General features: G+C 53.4%; 1 non-coding gene across 1 annotated transcript; it reads left to right on the top strand.

The window, feature by feature from the left end:
* Positions 1-11554: 11554 nt before the first annotated feature.
* trnat-ugu (transfer RNA threonine (anticodon UGU)) lies at positions 11555-11627 on the top strand. Its single transcript has one exon. It is a non-coding gene; the product is annotated as a tRNA-Thr (tRNA).
* Positions 11628-21398: the final 9771 nt, after the last annotated feature.

Here is a 21398-nt window from a genome sequence, read left to right as displayed (position 1 = left end):
ACGACCTCGTCAGAGCAGGCAGGGTGAGCCTCCCCATATCCCCCCTCCCCCATATCCCCCCTTCCCCCATATCCCCCCTCCCCATATCCCCCTCCCCCATATCCCCCCTCCCCCCATATCCCCCCTCCCCATATCCACCCTTCCCCCATATCCCCCTCCCCCATATCCCCCTCCCCATATCCCCCCTTCCCCCATATCCCCTCTCCCCCATATCCCCCTCCTCATATCCCCCATAACCCCCCTCCCCCATATCCACCCTCCCCCATATCCCCCTCCCCATATCCCACCTCCCCATATCCCCCCTCCCCCATATCCCCCCTCCCCCATATTCCCCCTTCCCCCATATCCCCCCTCCCCCATATCCCCCCTCCCCATATCCCCCCTTCCCCCATATCCTCCCTCCCCCATATCCCACCTCCCCATATCCCCCTCCCCCATATCCCCCTTCCCCCATATCCCCCCTCCCCCATATCCCCCCTCCCCCATATCCCCCCTTCCCCCATATCCCCCTCCCCATACCCCCCTCCCCCATATCCCCCCTCCCCATATCCCCCTCCCCCATCTCCCCAACCCCCATAGCCCCCTCCCCCATATCCCCCTTCCCCATATCCCCCCTTCGCCAATATCCCCCTCCCCCATATCCCCCTTCCCCCATATCCCCCCTCTCCCATAGCCCCCCTCCCCATATCCCCCCTTCCCCCATATCCCCCCTCCCCCATATCCCCCCTTCCCCATATCCCCCTCCCCATATCCCCCTCCCCCATATCCCCCTTCCCCCATATCCCCCCTCCCCCATATCCCCCTCCCCATATCCCCCCTTCCCCCATATCCCCCTTCCCCCTTATCCCCCCTCCCCCTTATCCCCCTTCCCCCATATCCCCCTCCCCATATCCCCCCTCCCCATATCCCCCCTCCCCCATATGCCCCCTTCCCCCATATCCCCCCTCCCCCATATCCCCCTCCCCCATATCCCCCCTTCCCCCAAATCCCCCCCTCCCCATATCCCCCCGTCCCCCATATCCCCCCTCCCCCATATCCCCCCTCCCCCATATCCCCCTCCCCCATATCCCCCCTTCCCCCAAATCCCCCCTCCCCATATCCCCCCGTCCCCCATATCCCCCCTCCCCATATCCCCCCTCCCCCATATCCTCCTTCCCCCATATCCCCCCTCCCCCCATATCCCCCCTTCCCTCATATCCCCCCTCCCCCATATCCCCCATATCCCCAAGTGAATCCAGCCCTAACCTTAACCTCTGCAATGCACGCGCAACCGATGGCGTGCATTCATATACCTGCCTAACAGTGTTGCCTTTTACCCCTGCCACCCCCCCCTCACAGGATAAGCGCACACACAACAAAGGGAGCATGTGAGGACTGGAGGAGGCCCCGCTGATGAGAGGCCACTGACCGAACACGAGGAAAGGGCCCTGGAACTGGCTGGCGGACCTGACGACCGGGAGGTTGCTGATGCAGAGGTCGGGGGCGGAGTAGCAAGTGAGCCACTGACAGCCCGTCCCCATATCCCCCCTCCCCTATATCCCCCTCCCCATATCACCTGATCACTGCCTGATGTCTAACCATGCATGCTTCATTGTGTATCGCAGGACCAAACGTCCAGGCACCCATCCCCGCAGATGCAGACCGCCCGCAGGATGCCCCTCGGAGGCCACGGGAGACGGAGAGACCCGGACCCTCCAGCATGCGACGCCCGCAGGATGCCCCTCGCACACCACAGGAGACGGAGTGACATGGACCCTCCAGCATGCGGCGCCCGCAGGATGCCCCTCGGAGGCCACGGGAGACGGAGAGACCAGGACCTTCCAGCATGCGACGCCCGCAGGATGCCCCTTGCACACCACGGGAGACGGAGAGACCCGGACCTTCCAGCATGCGACGCCCGCAGGATGCCCCTCGCACACCACGGGAGACGGAGAGACCTGGAGCAACAGGGAGACGACACCCCCGTCACGTGCGGGAGCGACCACCCAGCGATGAGGGGGGCAGCCACAGGCCCCCGTCACATCCGAGCCAGGACACCACTACCCAGGACACCACTACCCAGGACACCACTACCCAGGACACCACTACCCGGGGCACCACTACCCGGGACACCACTACCCGGGACAGCACTGCCCAGGACACCCCTACCCGGGACAGCACTACCCAGGAAGACGAAATACCGGACAGTGATTCAGAGTGGATGGGTGGAGACGAACCCCCACCCCAAAGTGCCATGGACTCAGAGTGGGACGAAGAGCACGACACAACGCCACTGCTGTCACCAACACCCTCCACCATCGCAGAAATACTCACCTCGGTTGGACACTTTAGTGATGCGGCCTCTGGTACACTCACTGGTGCGCACAACACAGCCATCCCGGTACAACAGGTGGAGGTAGGAGCAGCAGAGGGGCTGAGCGGTCGGAGGGCAGCCCAGCCCAAGCGAACATCTGCCGCCCAGATGGATCCCGGGTTCCTGGAGTTACCACACCCACACATAGATCCGATGCAACCACCGACCCGGAGACGAGCGAAGAGGGTGACGGACGGCTTGCGGCGGCTGCAGTCGCAGGTGGAGGAGTCCACCCGCGTCCAGGAGCTGGGAGTGGTGCCGGTCATGCGTGCCACCCAGGCTGACACCGCACGGGTGGCGTCCGCGGTGGAGGCAATGGGTGCGACAGTGTCAGACATGGGGAACGGTTTGCGAGGCCTGGGGCTTTCCGTGCAGGCGGCGTCTGTGGCCCAGGACATGGCTGCCCTCTCACAGGAGGCCATGAGCCAGTGCCAGCGCCAGATGGCAGAGGCGCTCAACGCCATAGCCCAGTCTCTGCAGGCCATGGCCCAGTCTCAGCAGGCCATGGCCCAGTCTCAGCAGGCCATGGCCCAGTCCCTGCAGGCCATGGCCCAGTCTCTGCAGGCCATCGCTGAGGGGATCGGCGCCAGTGGCCATGTGCGAGCCGGCGTCGCACTGTCACAAACAGGGTTTGCCAACCCCCTGGGCTCCATGGCTGCAAACCTGCAGACCCCTGTCGATACCAGCACAGGCCTCCAGGACTGGCAGCGCCAGATGTCGGGGGGGCGTCGGATGGTCAGTCCGTTCGCATCCCCCACCCATGTAGAGGCCTGGGGGCCATCGGGCACCCCGAGGGAGGAGGAGGTGGTGTTCCGGGAGATGTGGCAGGTCCGGGAGGCTTCCAGCGTCCCGGATGGCTTCATCTGCAGAAAGTGCACCCAACTGGAGCTCCTCACAGACCGCATGGTTCGGTTGGAGCGGCAATTGGATGCACTTAGGAGCATGCAGGTGGCGGAAAGCGTCATAGATCGCAGTTATGTAAATGTGGTCACACCCAAGGTGCAGGCAGAGAAATGGGTGACCACCAGAAAGGGCAGGCAGTCAGTGCAGGAATCCCCTGTGGTTGTCCCCCTCTCGAACAGATATACCCCTTTGAATACTGTCGGGGGGGGGATAGCCTTTCAGGGGAAAACAGCAGCAGCCAGAGCAGTGGCACCACAGCTGGCTCTGATGTTCAGAAGGGAGGGTCAAAGCGCAGAAGAGTAATAGTAATAGGGGACTCTATAGTCAGGGGCACTGATAGGCGCTTCTGTGGACATGAAAGAGACTCCAGGATGGTATGTTGCCTCCCTGGTGCCAGGGTCCAGGATGTCTCCGAACGGGTAGAGGGCATCCTGAAGGGGGAGGGCAAACAGGCAGAGGTCGTTGTACATATTGGTACTAACGACATAGGCAGGAAGGGGCATGAGGTCCTGCAGCAGGAGTTCAGGGAGCTAGGCAGAAAGTTAAAAGACAGGACCTCGAGGGTTGTAATCTCGGGATTACTCCCTGTGCCACGTGCCAGTGAGGCTAGAAATAGGACGATAGAGCAGCTAAACACGTGGCTAAACAGCTGGTGTAGGAGGGAGGGTTTCCATTATCTGGACCACTGGGAGCTCTTCCGGGGCAGGTGTGACCTGGAAAGAAGGACGGGTTGCATCTAAACCGGAGAGGCATAAATATCCTGGCCGCGAAGTTTGCTAGTGTCACACGGGAGGGTTTAAACTAGTATGGCAGGGGGGTGGGCACGGGAGCAATAGGTCAGAAGGTGAGAGCATTGAGGGAGAACTAGGGAATAGGGACAGTGTGGCTCTGAGGCAGAGCAGACGGGGAGAAGTTGCTGAACACAGCGGGTCTGGTGGCCTGAAGTGCGTATGTTTTAATGCAAGAAGTATTACGGGTAAGGCAGATGAACTTAGAGCTTGGATTAGTACTTGGAACTATGATATTGTTGCCAATACAGAGACCTGGTTGAGGGAAGGGCAGGATTGGCAGCTAAACGTTCCAGGATTTAGATGTTTCAGGCGGGATAGAGGGGGATGTAAAAGGGGAGGCGGAGTTGCGCTACTGGTTCGGGAGAATATCACAGCTGTACTGCGAGAGGACACCTCAGAGGGCAGTGAGGCTATATGGGTAGAGATCAGGAATAAGAAGGGTGCAGTCACAATGTTGGGGGTTTACTACAGGCCTCCCAACAGCCAGCGGGAGATAGAGGAGCAGATAGGTAGACAGATTTTGGAAAAGAGTAAAAACAACAGGGTTGTGGTGATGGGAGACTTCAACTTCCCCAATATTGACTGGGACTCACTTAGTGCCAGGGGCTTAGACGGGGCGGAGTTTGTAAGGAGCATCCAGGAGGGCTTCTTAAAACAATATGTAGACAGTCCAACTAGGGAAGGGGCGGTACTGGACCTGGTATTGGGGAATGAGCCCGGCCAGGTGGTAGATGTTTCAGTAGGGGAGCATTTCGGTAACAGTGACCACAATTCAGTAAGTTTTAAAGTACTGGTGGACAAGGATAAGAGTGGTCCTAGAATGAATGTGCTAAATTGGGGGAAGGCTAATTATAACAATATTAGGCAGGAGCTGAAGAACATAGATTGGTGACGGATGTTTGAGGGCAAATCAACATCTGACATGTGGGAGTCTTTCAAGTGGCAGTTGAAAGGAATTCAGGACCGGCATGTTCCTGTGATGAAGAAGGATAAATACGGCAATTTTCGGGAACCTTGGATGACGAGAGATATTGTAGGCCTCGTCAAAAAGAAAAAGGAGGCATTTATCAGGGCTAAAAGGCTGGGAACAGACGAAGCCTGCGTGGAATATAAGGAAAGTAGGAAGGAACTTAAGCAAGGAGTCAGGAGGGCTAGAAAGGGTCACGAAAAGTCATTGGCAAATAGGGTTAAGGAAAATCCCAAGGCTTTTTACACGTACATAAAAAGCAAAAGGGTAGCCAGGGAAAGGGTTGGCCCACTGAAGGATAGGCAAGGGAATCTATGTGTGGAGCCAGAGGAAATGGGCGAGGTACTAAATGAATACTTTGCATCAGTATTCACCAAAGAGAAGAAATTGGTAGATGTTGAGTCTGGAGAAGGGTGTGTAGATAGCCTGGGTCACATCGAGATCCAAAAAGAAGAGGTGTTGGGTGTCTTAAAAAATATTAAGGTAGATAAGTCCCCAGGGCCTGATGGGATCTACCCCAGAATACTGAAGGAGGCTGGAGAGGAAATTGCTGAGGCCTTGACAGAAATCTTTGGATCCTCGCTGTCTTCAGGGGATGTCCCGGAGGACTGGAGAATAGCCAATGTTGTTCTTCTGTTTAAGAAGGGTAGCAAGGATAATCCCGGGAACTACAGGCCGTGGAGCCTTACTTCAGTGGTAGGGAAATTACTGGAGAGAATTCTTCGAGACAGGATCTACTCCCATTTGGAAGCAAATGGACGTATTAGTGAGCGGCAGCATGGTTTTGTGAAGGGGAGGTCGTGTCTCACTAACTTGATAGAGTTTTTCGAGGAGGTCACTAAGATGATTGATGCAGGTAGGGCAGTGGATGTTGTCTATATGGACTTCAGAAAGGCCTTTGACAAGGACCCTCATGGTAGACTAGTACAAAAGGTGAAGTCACACGGGATCAGGGGTGAGCTGGCAAGGTGGATACAGAACTGGCTAGGCCATAGAAGGCAGAGAGTAGCAATGGAAGAATGCTTTTCTAATTGGAGAGCTGTGACCAGTGATGTTCCACAGGGATCAGTGCTGGGACCTTTGCTCTTTGTAGTATATATAAATGATTTGGAGGAAAATGTAACTGGTCTGATTAGTAAGTTTGCAGACGACACAAAGGTTGGTGGAATTGCGGATAGCGATGAGGACTGTCGGAGGATACAGCAGGATTTAGATTGTTTGGAGACTTGGGCGGAGAGATGGCAGATGGAGTTTAATCCGGACAAATGTGAGGTAATGCATTTTGGAAGGTCTAATGCAGGTAGGGAATATACGGTGAATGGTAGAACCCTCAAGAGTATTGAAAGTCAAAGAGATCTAGGAGTACAGGTCCACAGGTCATTGAAAGGGGCAACACAGGTGGAGAAGGTAGTCAAGAAGGCATACGGCATGCTTGCCTTCATTGGCCGGGGCATTGAGTATAAGAATTGGCCAGTCATGTTGCAGCTGTATAGAACCTTAGTTAGGCCACACTTGGAGTATAGTGTTCAATTCTGGTCGCCACACTACCAGAAGGATGTGGAGGCTTTAGAGAGGGTGCAGAAGAGATTTACCAGAATGTTGCCTGGTATGGAGGGCATTAGCTATGAGGAGCGGTTGAATAAACTCGGTTTGTTCTCACTGGAACGAAGGAGGTTGAGGGGAGACCTGATAGAGGTATACAAAATTATGAGGGGCATAGACAGAGTGGATAGTCAGAGGCTTTTCCCCAGGGTAGAGGGGTCAATTACTAGGGGGCATAGGTTTAAGGTGAGAGGGGCAAGGTTTAGAGTAGATGTACGAGGCAAGTTTTTTACGCAGAGGGTAGTGGGTGCCTGGAACTCGCTCCGGAGGAGGTGGTGGAAGCAGGGACGATAGTGACATTTAAGGGGCATCTTGACAAATACATGAATAGGATGGGAATAGAGGGATACGGACCCAGGAAGTGTAGAAGATTGTAGTTTAGTCGGGCAGCATGGTCGGCACGGGCTTGGAGGGCCGAAGGGCCTGTTCCTGTGCTGTACATTTCTTTGTTCTTTGTTCTTTGTTTTGTCCGTCCCGGCTCCCCCTGTAGGGGAGGTCCCGGTACACCGCGACACCTCGGACTCCCCCCCTTCCGTCCCAGGTGCATCGGGTGGGCAACGGGCAGGACAGGCTGGCAGCTCGCCATCCCAGTCGCCCGGGCCGCAGCCTGGCCCATCTAGGCCAGGACGCCCCAGGAAACGGCCGCCAAAGGGATCCAGTGTCAGAGGGCAGGAATCACAGGAGTCCACCTCCAGTTCTGCTGTACCATCTGGGGAACCACGTAGACGTAGTCAAAGGGCCCGTAAGGCCAAACAATTAGACACTGAGTAAGTTGGCACGGGTGCAGGGCACAGATGAGTTTTAGGGGCTAGGGCACGTGCATGAACTCCTTTGGTTATTAAAGTCAATGTTACACCTACAGAAGCTGCCTTTGTGCTCTGTCCAAAGCGTGCGGGGGTGTCATGTACGTTGAGCGCAAGTGTGTGTGTGAGGGGTGATCTTACCTCAGCCCCAGGTGAGTCTGCCCCCTTCCCCCTGGGCCGCCATCAACATCCCCCGGGCAGAGGACGGGACCGTGCGCTGCAGTGTCACAGCCACATGCAGGGATGGTCCGGGTGGATGGTGGTATTGTTGCCATGGGTCAGACATAGTCCAACGATGTAGAGCCAGGAGCTCACCGCAGGGCATGTTGTCATCATCCTCCATGGCCTGCAATAGACACGCGTCCACCCGCAACTGTGTGAGCCCGGCCCGTTGTGCCGCAGGTGGATCGGCAATGGGGGGGGGGGGGGTGGTGTGCATGCGGGTGGGGTGGGTGGGGTTGGGGAGGGGGGGGGAGGGTGCTGGGTGGGTGGATGGGTGGGGGGTGTGGGTGGTCGGCTGTTGCCATGGTGTGCGGTCTGTGGCCATACTACCCGATTCCCACGCCCATCTAGTCAGTGAAGCGGGCGGCTATCAGTCTGTCCCGTGCCCGCTGGGCCAGCCGGTAACGGTGGACAGCCACCCGCCTGTGTCTACCCCGTCTGCCCTGACCATTACCCCCATCCCCCTCATCTGGGGAGGACTGCGCCTCTTCCTGCATCTCCTCCACTCCGCCCTCCTCTGCCTGCGGCACATCGCCGCTCTGCTGGGCTATGTTGTGCAGGACGCAGCACACCACAATGATGCGGCCGACCCTATCTGACCGATACTGGAGGGCGCCCCCAGAGAGGTCCAGGCACCTGAAACGCATCTTCAGCACGCCAAAGCACCTCTCTATCACTCCCCTTGTCGCTACATGGGCATCATTGTAGCGGTTCTCCGCCTCATTGCGTGGCCTCCGTATAGGCGTCATCAGCCACGACCGCAATGGGTAGCCCCTGTCTCCCAGCAACCAGCCCCTCAGCCGGGGATGGCGTCCCTCGTACATGCCGGGAATGGATGACCGCGACAACATGTATGAGTCGTGTACACTGCCTGGGTAACGGGCGCAGACGTGCAAGATCATCATGCAGTGGTCGCAGACCACCTGTATGTTCATCGAATAGGTCCCCTTCCGATTGGTGAACACGGCCCTGTTATCTGCAGGTGGCCGCACGGCGACGTGCATCCCATCGATCGCGCCCTGGACCATGGGGAACCCGGCCACGGCAGAGAAGCCCACGGCCCGGGCATCTTGGCTGGCCCGGTCCACAGGGAAGCGGATGTAGCGGTGCGCCATGACATAGAGGGCATCTGTCACTGCTCGGATGCACCGATACACCGATGTCTGCGATATGCCGGACAGCTCCCCACTCGGTGCCTGGAATGACCCCGTTGCATAAAAGTTCAGGGCCACTGCAACCTTGACGGACACGGGGAGAGGGTGTCCCCTGCCAGTGCCACGCGGTGACAGGTGTGCCAGCAGGTGGCAGATGTGTGCCACGGTTTCCCGCCTCATCCGGAGTCTCCTCCTGCATTCCCGGTCCGTGAGGTCCTGGTATGACTGCCGGGGCCGGTACACACGGGGCGCCCTCGGGTGCCTCCGTTGCCGTGGGGCCGCGACGTCCTCCTCCCCCTCATCGTCCTGTCGGTCAGGTGTCCCTCCAGCCTGGGCGGCTGCCGCCTGTTCCTCTGCGGCAGCCTGCGCCGCCTCTCTGGCACGCTCCTCCTCCTCCTCCTCCTCATCCAGGGCAACATAGACATGAGCGGCTGCCACCACGGCGGCCAACATCGCTGGATGATCGGAAACATGACGGCCTGGTGGGGGGGAGGGGAACGACGACATGTCATCATTGCCCATATCCCCTCCTCCCCCCAGCCAGGTGGCATGGACCGCATGGGTCCAACTGTTGGAGGCTGGCACCTGGCCAGGTGGACCAACTCACTTGCCCTCGCATCCCCCTCCCCGGCACGGACCCCCATCATCCCCCTCCTCGGCACGGACCCCCCCATCCCCCTCCCCGGCACGGACCCCCCATCCCCCTCCCCGGCACGGACCCCCCATCCCCCTCCCCGGCACGGACCCCCCATCCCCCTCCCCGGCACGGACCCCCCCCAACCTCCACCCCGGCACGGACCCCCCATCCCCCTCCCCGGCATGGACCCCCCCCCAACCTCCACCCCGGCACGGACCCCCCCCCCAACCTTCACCCCGGCACGGAGCCCCCCCCCAACCTCCACCCCGGCACGGACCCCCCCCAACCTCCAGCCCGGCACGGACCCCCCCCCAACCTCCACCCCGGCACGGACCCCCCATCCCCCTCCCCGGCACGGGCTCCCCCCATCCCCCTTCCCGGCACGGACCCCCCCCAACCTCCACCCCGGCACGGACCCCCCCCAACCTCCACCCCGGCACGGACCCCTCCCCACCTCAACCCCGGCACGGCCCCCCATCCCCCTCCCCGGCACGGACCCCCCCCCCATTCCCCTCCCCGGCATGGGTCCCCCCCCCACCTCCACCCCGTCACGGACCCCCCCCCACCTCCACCCCGGCACGGACCCCCCCCCAACCTCCACCCCGGCACGGACCCCCCCCCAACCTCCACCCCGACACGGACCCCCCCCCAACCTCCACCCCGGCACGGAGCCCCCACCCCCCTCCCCGGCACGGACCCCCTCCATCCCCCTCCCCGGCACGGACCCCCCCCCCCATCCCCCTCCCCGGCACGGACCCCCTCCCAGCACTCCCCCGGAGCCCAGCCTACTCTAACCACCCCCCCCCCGCGCAGCACACACACACACACAACCCGAGACACACCTCTCCTCACGCATTCAGACTGCGGCCACGCCATCGCCTGCCCAGAGCCAACCCCCCAGACCGTCACTCACCTCCACGCGGGTCGGCGTGAACCTGGAGCACCGGGTCACGCCGATGAAAAGGAGGTTTAATTTACGTTGACGTGAACGGTCATCACGTCGACGGGACTTCGGCCCATCCGGAAGGGAGAATATCGGCAGGCCGAAAATCGGCTGCCTTGCGCAGACCCGTGACGTTCTCCGACGGCAGCTGCGACATTAACGCCCCGCCGGCTTTTCTCCCTTCGGAGACTTCGGCAACTGGCGGGGGCGGGATTCACGGCGGCCAACGGCCATTCTCCGACCCGCTGGATAAAGTGAAATATGTTTCTATTCTACAGATTGCTTTTGATTTGAGTTTCAGACAGGAGTCACTCCCAAATGGACCCTTAAACAATGTCATCAAATGTTCCTTGATCCGGGGATGTTGTCTACTCTGGGCTGGGGGTTTCGTCCTGGAGTCTTCAACTCACTGAGCAGTCCAATTCCTGACAGGCAGATCCTTGGATACTGTGGAAAGGATGGCCCAGGAGACAGTGGGATCCGGAGAGCAGGATTTGCTCCGGTTTCTTTCGCCTCCATGGTTCTTCTTCATTGTTAAGACTTGGGATTCGAAGCGTGATGCATGTTTGATGGCCAGTTTGTCACCATTCTGAACAATTGTCAATGTCAATGCTGCCAAGCTTCAAGGAGATATTCAGAGTGACTTTGGAGTGTTTTCTTTGTCCTCCCCTGGAAAGTGGCCTGTTTGAGAGTTGAGAGAACAGGAACCGATGGGTGAGACAGTTTTTGGCTGTCAGGAAACAGTGTCCAGTCCATTGAAGCTGCCTTGGCAGGGGTTTCGCCTTAAGTAAGACACGGCTGACAGAGATGCAGAAAGAGAAGAAAAGTTAGACAGAGGAGGAAAGAGATAAAGTGAATGACAGGGAGACGAAAAAGAGAACAAAGAAACACTGAGGGACATGAGATGCAAGAGAGTGACGGAGACACAGAGAGGAACAGAGAAAGAGAAATAGAGAGAAAGAAGGAGGGATGGATATAGAGACAGAGTAAGTGAGTTACCCTGGAAGGTTTCATTATGTGACAGGCGCTATTTCTATATTGTTGTTATTGCTGAGTGAATATTGAAGTGATTGAGGCTGTTGTGTGGGAATGAATCACAATCTGAAAGTTAAACAGAGCCCCACCCATTCGTCAAACACACAGCACCAAATGCAGAGACACCAGTGTCACAATGCAGAAGGCTCCATAGCTCAGGGGTTAGAGCACTGGTCTTGTAAACCAGGGGTCGTGAGTTCAAATCTCACTGGGGCCTTGTGTTTGTTTTGCATAGTTTTAAATTCACCATCATTTTGTAAATATTCACAATTAAATATTAAACGTCTGAGGCTGAACATGAAACAGCAGCACATTGGTCTCTCTCCCTGTTTTCTTTGTTTCTCCTTCTATCCATCTGCTCCCTCCCCTATTTATTCTCCCTCTTCCCACACCCCTCTTTCTTTCCTTTGCATTCTCCCCCTGCCCCCATCACCTCAACTTGCCTCACCTGCCTCTCTCTTGTCCACCATCCCCTCTTCTCATAGACAACACAACAGAGATTGAATGTAGAAATATGAAAAGGTTTACAGGACAACAGGAGGCCATTCAGCCCATCTTCTCTATGCCATTGTTAATGCTCCACACATCTCCCCATCATCACCATCTCCTTCTATTCCACTCTCCCACTTGTGTTTATCTAGCTTCCCCCTTAAATACATCAACACCATTCACTTCAACCACTTCCTGTGAGAGCGAGTCCCATATTCTGCCCGAGTGAGTCCCACATTCTCCCCACTTCCTGTGTGAGTGAGTCCCACATTCTCCCCACTCCCCATTGGAGCGAGTCCCACATTCGCCCCACTCCCTGTGGGTTTGATACCCACATTTTCCCCACTCCCTGTTGGTGTGATACCCACATTCTCCCCACTCCCAGTGGGAGCGAGTCCCACATGGCTCCCCGCTCTCTGGGTAAAATTGTTTTTCCTGAATTCCTCATTGGATTTAATACTGGATATCCTATCACTTAACAGGTCAGGCTGAGTAATCACAGGAACAGTACGAATCATCAATTAGAAATACACAAATTATTGGATCTTTAAACTGCCTCAGCAGAGACACCCAAACCCCGTGAAGGAATTAAATAAACCTACACTGCAGGAACCAACAACAGATTAGTTTAACCTGAATAAGGTGAAATATTCATCCAATCTACAGATTGCTTTTAATTTTGAGTACCAGACACAGGGTCACTCCCAAATCAATCGTTAAACAATGTCATTAAATGTCCCTCGAGTGGAGGATGGTCTCTACTCAGGGTCACAGGTTTCTTCCAGACATTTTCAATTCCTGACCTGCAGATCCTAGGGCCCTGGGGAGAGGACAGCCCAGGAGATTGTGGGATCCAAAGAGCTGGATTTTATCCATTTCTTTCCTCTTCTCCATGGCTCTGCCTCATAGCGAAGACGTTGGGATTTGAAACATGAGGCAGTTTGATGGACAAGTTGTCAATATTCTGAATGATTGTCAGAAGGTTTCTTCCACTCATTAACATTGTTGTAAACCCAATAGAGATCCCGGGATCAGGACAGTATGATTTCCCATGACCATGGACGGTGCAAACTTTTAAGCTCGGAATGAAAAAGCGAACATCGGGATCCTGGGAGACCCACTCGACAAAGTTCTTGCTACTGAGATGTTGATGGGTTGCCTTCACCGCACCTGTTTGAGTCTCAGCTTTCCAGGTATTGGCGGGAAAATCCGCCGCGCTCAGGACAAACCAAGGTGGACACGGGACTCTGTAGGCCACCACGCAGGTTCACCTTGGGAAACATGGCACATGTCTGGAACTTTGGTATTGGGCCGCTTGGATCCTGGGCTTTGTGCTGGCGAAAGCGGGTCTGGTGTCAAGTACGCCACAGGGCCGCGAATCTAATCGGCACGTGGACCATCTCCGAAGCCTCTTGCCAGATACTCCAGCCATACCGGCCATTGATTCAGATGTCCCGTCTCCGCCATCTTCACCATGGCCCCTACTACTCCTGTTACCACCGCCGACCCCTGCTCTGCCAGTTGTCAAGGATCCAAAGGTCATTTTTGGGGACACTGAGATGCCAGATGAAGAACCGTCTAGCTCTGACTCAAAAACTAAGATGGACATTCTGCCACTGTGGGAGGCGCCCGTGTCAGCTCTCGTGGCCGCTCCAGCAATGTTGCCGCTGCCCAGATGCTCGTTACGTAATGGCACTCCCCTGTCTGATATAAGCCTCCTGACAGTGCAAGGTCTGCACCTGAATGCCGTCCACAGTCGAAATGGTCAAATGTCGAAATGGTCACTTGCCCATGGAATGTGGATGTTGCTCCGGACTTAGTGGGAGGAGGAGTGTTGTAACCCCAATGGAGGTCCCGGGATCCAAACAATACAATTTCTCCTGACCTCCCGGAGTATGAACTTCCCCATTAAGGAGGGGGACGACGACGACTTCCCCTTTAAGGGGGCAGGGTTTCCCTTCTACAAGGTGAGTTCGAGCTGTGTAAAAACCCCGGCCTCGGTGGGGGCCGGGGAAGGAGACCCTTAAGGGAGTGGAGGAGTATTACAATTGTATTGAAATAAACCTTCTTTGTAATTTCTATATCGTCTGAGCATTCTCCTTATCGCAGAATCAACAAACGTCAGTGCTGCCTAGCTTCAAGGAGAGATTCAGAGTCTTTGGAGTGTTTTCTTTGTTCTCCCCTGGAAAGTGGTCTATTTTGAGTTGAGAGAATGGGACCCGATGGGTTAGACAGTTTCTGGCTCTCATTTCACAGTGTCCAGTCCATCAAAGTCATCTTGGCAATAGTTTGACCTTAAGTAAGGCACGGCTGACAGAGACAGAGAGAAAGAAAGTTAGACAGAGCAGTGTGGTGATATGCACGTGTGATATGCATGTGCACAGTAATGTAGAAAGTTTTCTATTAATGTATATAGTTCTTGATACGACTCCAACCAGCAGGTGGCGATAGAGATCCACCATGTGACTCCAGTGATCTGGCAGTTGGCAGTAAGTCATACTAGAGGACAGTCGCACTAGAAGTAGCTTCAGGAGAATTCACTGAATTCACTTACTACCATTTGTATCATAGTTCGTTAGTTACCTTGCCACGTGTTTATTTTGTTGATAAACTATCTCACTGGTCAAAGAATTAGATGTTCTGTGTGCATCTTTACCATGGCCACAACACAGAACATAACAAGGAGGAAAGAGAGAAAGTGAATGGCAGGGAGATGAAAAAGAGAGAAAGAAACAATGAGGGCATGAGAGTCAAAGAGAGCATCAGAAATACTGAGAGGAACAGAAGTAGAGAGAAGGAAGTATGGACTTATGGAGATAGTGATAGAGAGAGAGATAGAGTAAGTGAGTTACCCTGGAAGGTTTCATTATGTGACAGGCGCTATTTCTATATTGTTGTTATTGTTGAATGAATATTGAAGTGACTGAGGTTGTTGTGTGGAAATGAATCACAATCTGAAAGTTAAGCAGATTCTCATCCATTCATCAAACACACAGCACTAAATACAGAGAGTCTAACCCTACTAATCAGGAGGCTCCATAGCTCAGGAGTTAGAGCACTGGTCTTGTAAATGAAGGGTTGTGTGTTCAAATCCCACTGGAGCCTTGTTATATGTTGAGTATAGTTTTAAATTCATCATCAATTTACAAATATTCACAATTAAATATTAAACATCTCTGAGACTGAGCCTGAAACAGCAGCATGTTGGTCTCTCTTTTTCTCTGTTACTCCTATCCATCTGCTCCCTTTCCTATTTACAATATCTCTTCCCGCACCACTCTTACTCTCCTTTGAGCGCTCCCCCACCTCCTCGACTTCTCTCACCTGTCTCTCTCTCGTCTGCCATCCCCCCTCTCAGAGACAACACAACAGAGATTGAATCTTGAACTATCAAGAGGCATGGGCAGCATGGTGGCACAGTGGTTAGCACTGCTACCTCACTGCGCAAAGGACCTTGGCTCAATCCCGGCCTTGGGTCACTGTCTGTGTGGCGTTTTCACATTCTCGCTGTAACTGCATGGATTTCCTCCGGGTGCTCCGGTTTCCTCCCACAGTCTAAAGGTGTGCAGGTTAGGTGGATTGGCCATGCTAGATTACCCGACACATCTCCAAAGGCATGTGGATGTGGTGGGGTTATGGGTATAGGGCGGGGAATCGGCCTGGGTAGGGCTCTCTTTCAGAGAGTCGGTGCAGACTTGAATGGGCTGAATGGCCTCCTTGTGCACTGTAGGATGGATCTTCCTTTGCTCGGATTATGCTCAAGAGAGTGGCGTCTGCCACTCTGGCCACAATTCTATCCCTAATTAACTATTAGGGATACTACCCGTAAAGATAGCTTGGATTGAGCCGTGGATCGATTCTCGGAGTCATATATAGAATCATATAATGTACAGTGCTGGGCAGCACGGTGGCGCAGTGGGTTAGCCCTGCTTCCGCACAGCGCCGAGGTCCCAGGTTCAATCCCGGCTCTGGGTCACTGTCTGTGTGGAGTTTGCACATTCTCCCCGTGCTTGTGTGGCTTTTGCCCCCGCAACCCAAAGATGTGCAGGGTCGGTGGATTGGCCACATTAAATTGCCCCTTAATTGGAAAAAATGAATTGGGCACTCGACATTTTTTTTTAAATTAATAATAATTCACAGTGCCAGAAGGAGGCCATTTTGCCCATCAAGTTCTGCACCAGCTCTTGGAAAGAGCACCCCACCCAAGTCCACACCTCCACCCTATCCCCACAACCCAACCTGACACGAAGGGCAATTTTGGACACTAAGGGCAATTTTGGACACTAAGGGCAATTCAGCATGGCCAGTCCACCTAACCTGCACATCTTTGGACTGTGGGAGGAAACCGGACCTCCCGGAGGAAACGCACGCACACACATGGAGTACGTCAGGGGCTGTTTAGCACAGGACTAAATCGCTGGCTTTGAAAACAAACCAAGGCAGGCCAACAGCACGGTTCAATTCCCGTAACAGCCTCCCCGAACAGATGCCGGAATGTGGCAACTAGGGGCTCTTCACAGTAACTTCATTTGAAGCCTAATTGTGACAATAAGCGATTTTCATTTTCATTTCATTTTCAACAGTGACCCAAGCCAGGAATCGAACCTGGGATCCTGGAGCTGTGAAGAAATTGTGCTAACCACTATGCTACCGTGCTGCCCACAGGGCCTGCTTCCAGGTGTCCATCTCTGGTGGTGTTGCGAAATAAGGTAACGGCAAGAACTCTGGGTGCTGGATAGTCTCACCCGATCGGGGTAACCCAAAACATTCGATGCATATCCATAGTCCTGAGTATCCCCTGATGGGCGATTAACCAGGCAGGTCCAAACGGTCTGTCTGTGGGTTGTGTATTTGACTTTGGTCAAGTCTGAGTTCCCATCAGCCTACCTGAGGTTGACTGCAGTTTGATTTGAATGTCCAATTCTTTTGTTAAGATATCCAATTTAATCGGGCCTAAGACCAGGCCACGCCAGGTCACCACACTGGGTTTTTACTTGCCAAAATCAGTTGTGTTTCATTTAAATTGTCTTTTTTCTTGGGAATGAGCTAGGCCGCCACATGTTCAAGCTCTGACTTGTGGCTCCACCACATCTTTGCGTTGCCTTTTAAAATGACAATTCTGATGACTGCCGACTCAAGAGCTTTGGAAAACTTGTTCCATCCGGGAATTTACATTTTAGCTCATCCCTGTGAGGTCTGACTCCGCACTCTCCAGATACTGAGACTGGACTTCCACCGATTCAATGAAATCTTTTGCTCTCGGGTGAAATTTCATTTCTGCCAACAGTTTCCAATGCTTTTTTTTCTCTGGCGGACTCCTTCTGCACTTTTGCTTCTTGAACTTTTTCATCGGATCGGAACGCTTCTGTTTTTTTTAATCTTCCAGGTTTTTCTTCTGCAATTGTGGCGAGGTTCTGGGTTCTTTTATTTGCTTCCACCATGCTGGGGCAATTCAGTAAGGGCTCGTTAAGTTATTCTTAGTCTTAGGTAGTTAAACATTGTTTTTTTAAAATGTATTTTATTACAAACATATATCAAAACAGGTTACAGCGAATAAACACTCCGGGAAACATACTTCCCAACAATCAACTATACAGTCTGTACCAGATTTTTCCCCGTTTCCCCCCCCCCCCTTCCCCCCCCCCGACGAACAGCCCCTCAAACGCAGCCACAAACATCCCCCACCTTTCCTCAAAGCCCCCCTGAAGAGCACCTTAACTTATACTTTATCTTCTCTAATCGCAGGAAGCCGTACAGGTCACCCAACCAAGCTGCTACCCCCCGGTGGCGATGCCGACCGCCACTCCAGCAAAATTTGCCGCCATGCAATCAGAGAGGTAAAGGCCATAACATCGGCTTTCCTCCTCTCCATGAGCTCCGGCTTCCCGGAAACCCCAAATATCGCCACCGAAGGGTCCTCGTCCACCTCCTCGTCCACTATCCTGGCTAAGACTGCAAACATTTCCGCCCAGAATCTTCCCAATTTTTCGCAACCCAAAACATGTGCACGTGATTCGCTGACCCCCGCCCACACCTCTCGCACTCATCTGCTACCCCCTGAAAGAACCCACTCATTCTCGCCAGAGTCATATGCACCCACTTCCCTCCACCTCCTGTGTACACTACCTAGCCCCGAGAGTCTGCTCATGCCTGATCTATCTCAACTCCCCTTTTCCACCCTAACCCAATATCCCTTAGTTCTCATTGGTCAAACATTGTGAGGTACTTCAAAGACATTTGACATCCCGAGTGACAAAAGGAGACACGAGGGCAGGTGACCAAAAACATGAACGAAGAGGCATCTTTTAAAGGGCCGTTAGAGGAGGAGAATGAAACAACTGGTTTAGGGAAAGGGATTTCAGAGCTCAGGGACCCAAGCAGCTAAAGCTCCGGCTACCAATGGTCGAGCAACGGGAATCGGGGAAGGAGGAGGATGTGCAAGAGGCCGGAATTGGAGGAGAGCAGAGATCTCAGAGGGCTGTACTGGTATAATTCTATCTGGTATCTTCAAGCGAACACTGTTTATAAGTCGTAGTTTAAAGCAGTGCAACACCACGGAAACGACGGCCTAGACACCACTGGGTTCTTGTGTCTAGCTCACTGCTGCCTGTTAGGGAAAGGGAAATCTGACGTCTTACCTGGTCAGTTCTACATGTGACTCAAGGCCCATAGCAATGTGGTTGACTCTTAACTACCCTCTGAAAAGATCCAGCAAGACAGTCACTCAAGGGATGTGCAGTAAATGTTGACATTTGCAACCATTCTGATCTGTGGTTAGATAAGCAAAAGCAACTTCACAGAAAAGTAGCAAGATAAGGAAGCAATGTGGTTGACTCTTAACTGTCACTCAGTTCAAGGGCAATTAGGATGGGTAATAAACATTGGCCCAGCCACCACATCCACATCCTGTAAATGCATTTTTGAAAAAAGGTATTAATCTTAATCCAGCTATGATTGTGCTTTGATTAATTAATTTAGGATGTAAATGCATTGGAGAGAGTGCAGAGGAGGTTTACGAGAATGGTTCTAGGGATGGAAAACTTTGGGTAAGAGGATAGATTGGAGAGGTCGGGACTGTTCTCCTTGGACAGAAGAAGGCTAAGAGGAGATTTGATAGAGATGTTCAAAATCATGAGGTCAGGGCAGATTGGGAGGAACTATTCCCGCTTGTAAAAGGATCAAGAATGAGAGACACAGATTTAAAGTGATTTGCAAAAGAAGCAAATGTGATGTGAGAAAACCCGTCTTCGCTGGTTGAGGTCTGGAATGCACCGCCTGGAAGTGTGGTGGAGGCAGGTTCAATCGAGGTACTCAAGAGGGCATTTGATGATCATTTGAATAGAAACAATGTGCAGGGATACAAGGAATAGGCAGGGGAACGGCACTAAGTTATAATGCTCATTTGGAGGGCTGGTGCAGACACGATGGGCCAAATGTCCTCCTTCTGCACCGTAACAATTCTGCAATTCTGTCACACACTGACCGGGCGATGATTAGAATTACGATGAATACAAATCCAGCTCACTTTTCCTGGAGAAATGACAGAGGGGAGTTGGAACTAATCGGATTGCTCTTTCAAAGACCCAACACAGGCAGGATGGGCTGATTTGACTACAGTGTGGCATCACTTATTAATGGTTGTGGTAGTCTGTGTTAGAAGGATTACGGTACCTGGTAATGCCGGAATACCATTGGTGGAGAATGTACTTGTTCCCATTGGTTAAGGCTGTATGCTAGCTCCACCCTGCAAGACGGGGTATAAGAGCCTGTGCCGCCCCAGCAGCTTTCTTCTATACCTGTGCCGCTGGGGAAAACATCGAGCGTATTAAAGCCTTCAATTGTCTCCAATCTCGCTTCTGGAGTTATTGATCGTGCATCAATGGTTTGTGATTTCAAAGTCCACATCCCAGAGAAATAAGCAGGCACAATGCAAGCTGATACACCCAGTGACTGTACTGTGACTGTGACTGTCCCAGTGACTGTACTGTGACTGTGACTGTCCCAGTGACTGTACTGTGACTGTCCCAGTGACTGTACTGTGACTGTGACTGTCCCAGTGACTGTACTGTGACTGTGACTGTCCCAGTGACTGTACTGTGACTGTCCCAGTGACTGTACTGTGACTGTGACTGTCCCAGTGACTGTACTGACTGTGAGTGCCCCAGTGACTGTACTGTGACTGTCCCAGTGACTGTACTGATGCTCTCTCAGAGGTACCATCTTTCCAATGAAGCATTAAACCAAGTCCCCAAATGAATTCTCGAGTTAGTGATCCCAAAGCCGTTATTGGAAGATGATCAAGTGAGTTCTGCATGGTGTATCTCTCAATATTAACCAACGATCTGCCTTTTGTTTCATGAAATGTTGGCGGGGCGTGGGGGGTGGGGGGGGTGCGGGGGGGGCTCACTGGCTGGGCCAGCATTTGTTACCCATCCCTAATTCCCCTTGAATTGACTGTCTTGCTGGGTGGTTTTAGAAGGCAGTTCAGAGTCACCATATTGCTGTCACATGTAGACCAGAAGAGGTAAAGACGGCAAATTCCTTCCCAAATGAACATTAGTGAGTAAGACACAAGAGCCCAGTGGTGTGACGGTCATCATTCCTGTGGTGTTGTACTGCTTTGAACTGCGATTTGTAAATAGTGTTCGCTGAAAATAGTGTAACTAGTGTTTGTGAATAGTGTTCCCTGCTGCCTCACATCACCAGGGACCTGGATTTGATTCTAGCCTTGGGTGACTGTGTGGAGTTTGCACATTCTTTCCGTATCTGCGTGGGTTTCCTCCGGGTGCTCCAGATTCCTCCCATAGTTCAAAGATGAGCAGGTTAGGGGGGATTATGGGGATAGGGCGCGGGAGTGGGTCTAGGTAGGGTGCTCTTTCAGAAGGTCTGTGCTGACATGATGGGCCGAATGGCCTCCTTTTGCACTGTAAGGATTCTATGGAATTGCAGAGAGATGTGTGTTTCACTGAAAGTGTAAAATGTTGTCAATTTCTAATTACAATCAGCTCCTACAATCCTCCCTATCTCTGTAACCTCCTCCAGCATCTACAAGCCTCCCTATCTCTGTAACCTACTCCAGCCCTTCCTCCAGGCTCTACAACACCACCCTTGTAACTTCCTCAAGCCCCTTGAAGCATCAATGTCCGTAACCTCCTCCAGCCCTCCAACCCTCCCTATCTATGTAAAATCTTCCAATGCCCAAAACCCTCCCTATCTCTGTAACCTCTTCCAATGCCTCCAACTCTTCCTATCTCTGTAAACTCTTTCAATGCCTACAACCCTCCATATCTCTATGACCTGTTCTAATGCTTTCAACTCCACCTATCTCTGTAACCACTTCTAACTCCTCCAACTCTCCCTATCTCTGTAAACTCATCCAACGCCTACAACCCGCCCTATCTCTGTAAACTCTTCCAACCCCTCCAACCTTCCCTATTTTTGTAAACTTGTCCAACCCCTCTAACTCTCCCTATCTCTGTAACATCTTCTAATGCCTCCA

Source organism: Scyliorhinus torazame, chromosome 12 (assembly GCF_047496885.1).
Source record: "Scyliorhinus torazame isolate Kashiwa2021f chromosome 12, sScyTor2.1, whole genome shotgun sequence".
Classification (NCBI taxonomy): Eukaryota; Metazoa; Chordata; class Chondrichthyes; order Carcharhiniformes; family Scyliorhinidae; genus Scyliorhinus; species Scyliorhinus torazame.
This window is presented reverse-complemented; position numbering and strand designations above follow the sequence as displayed.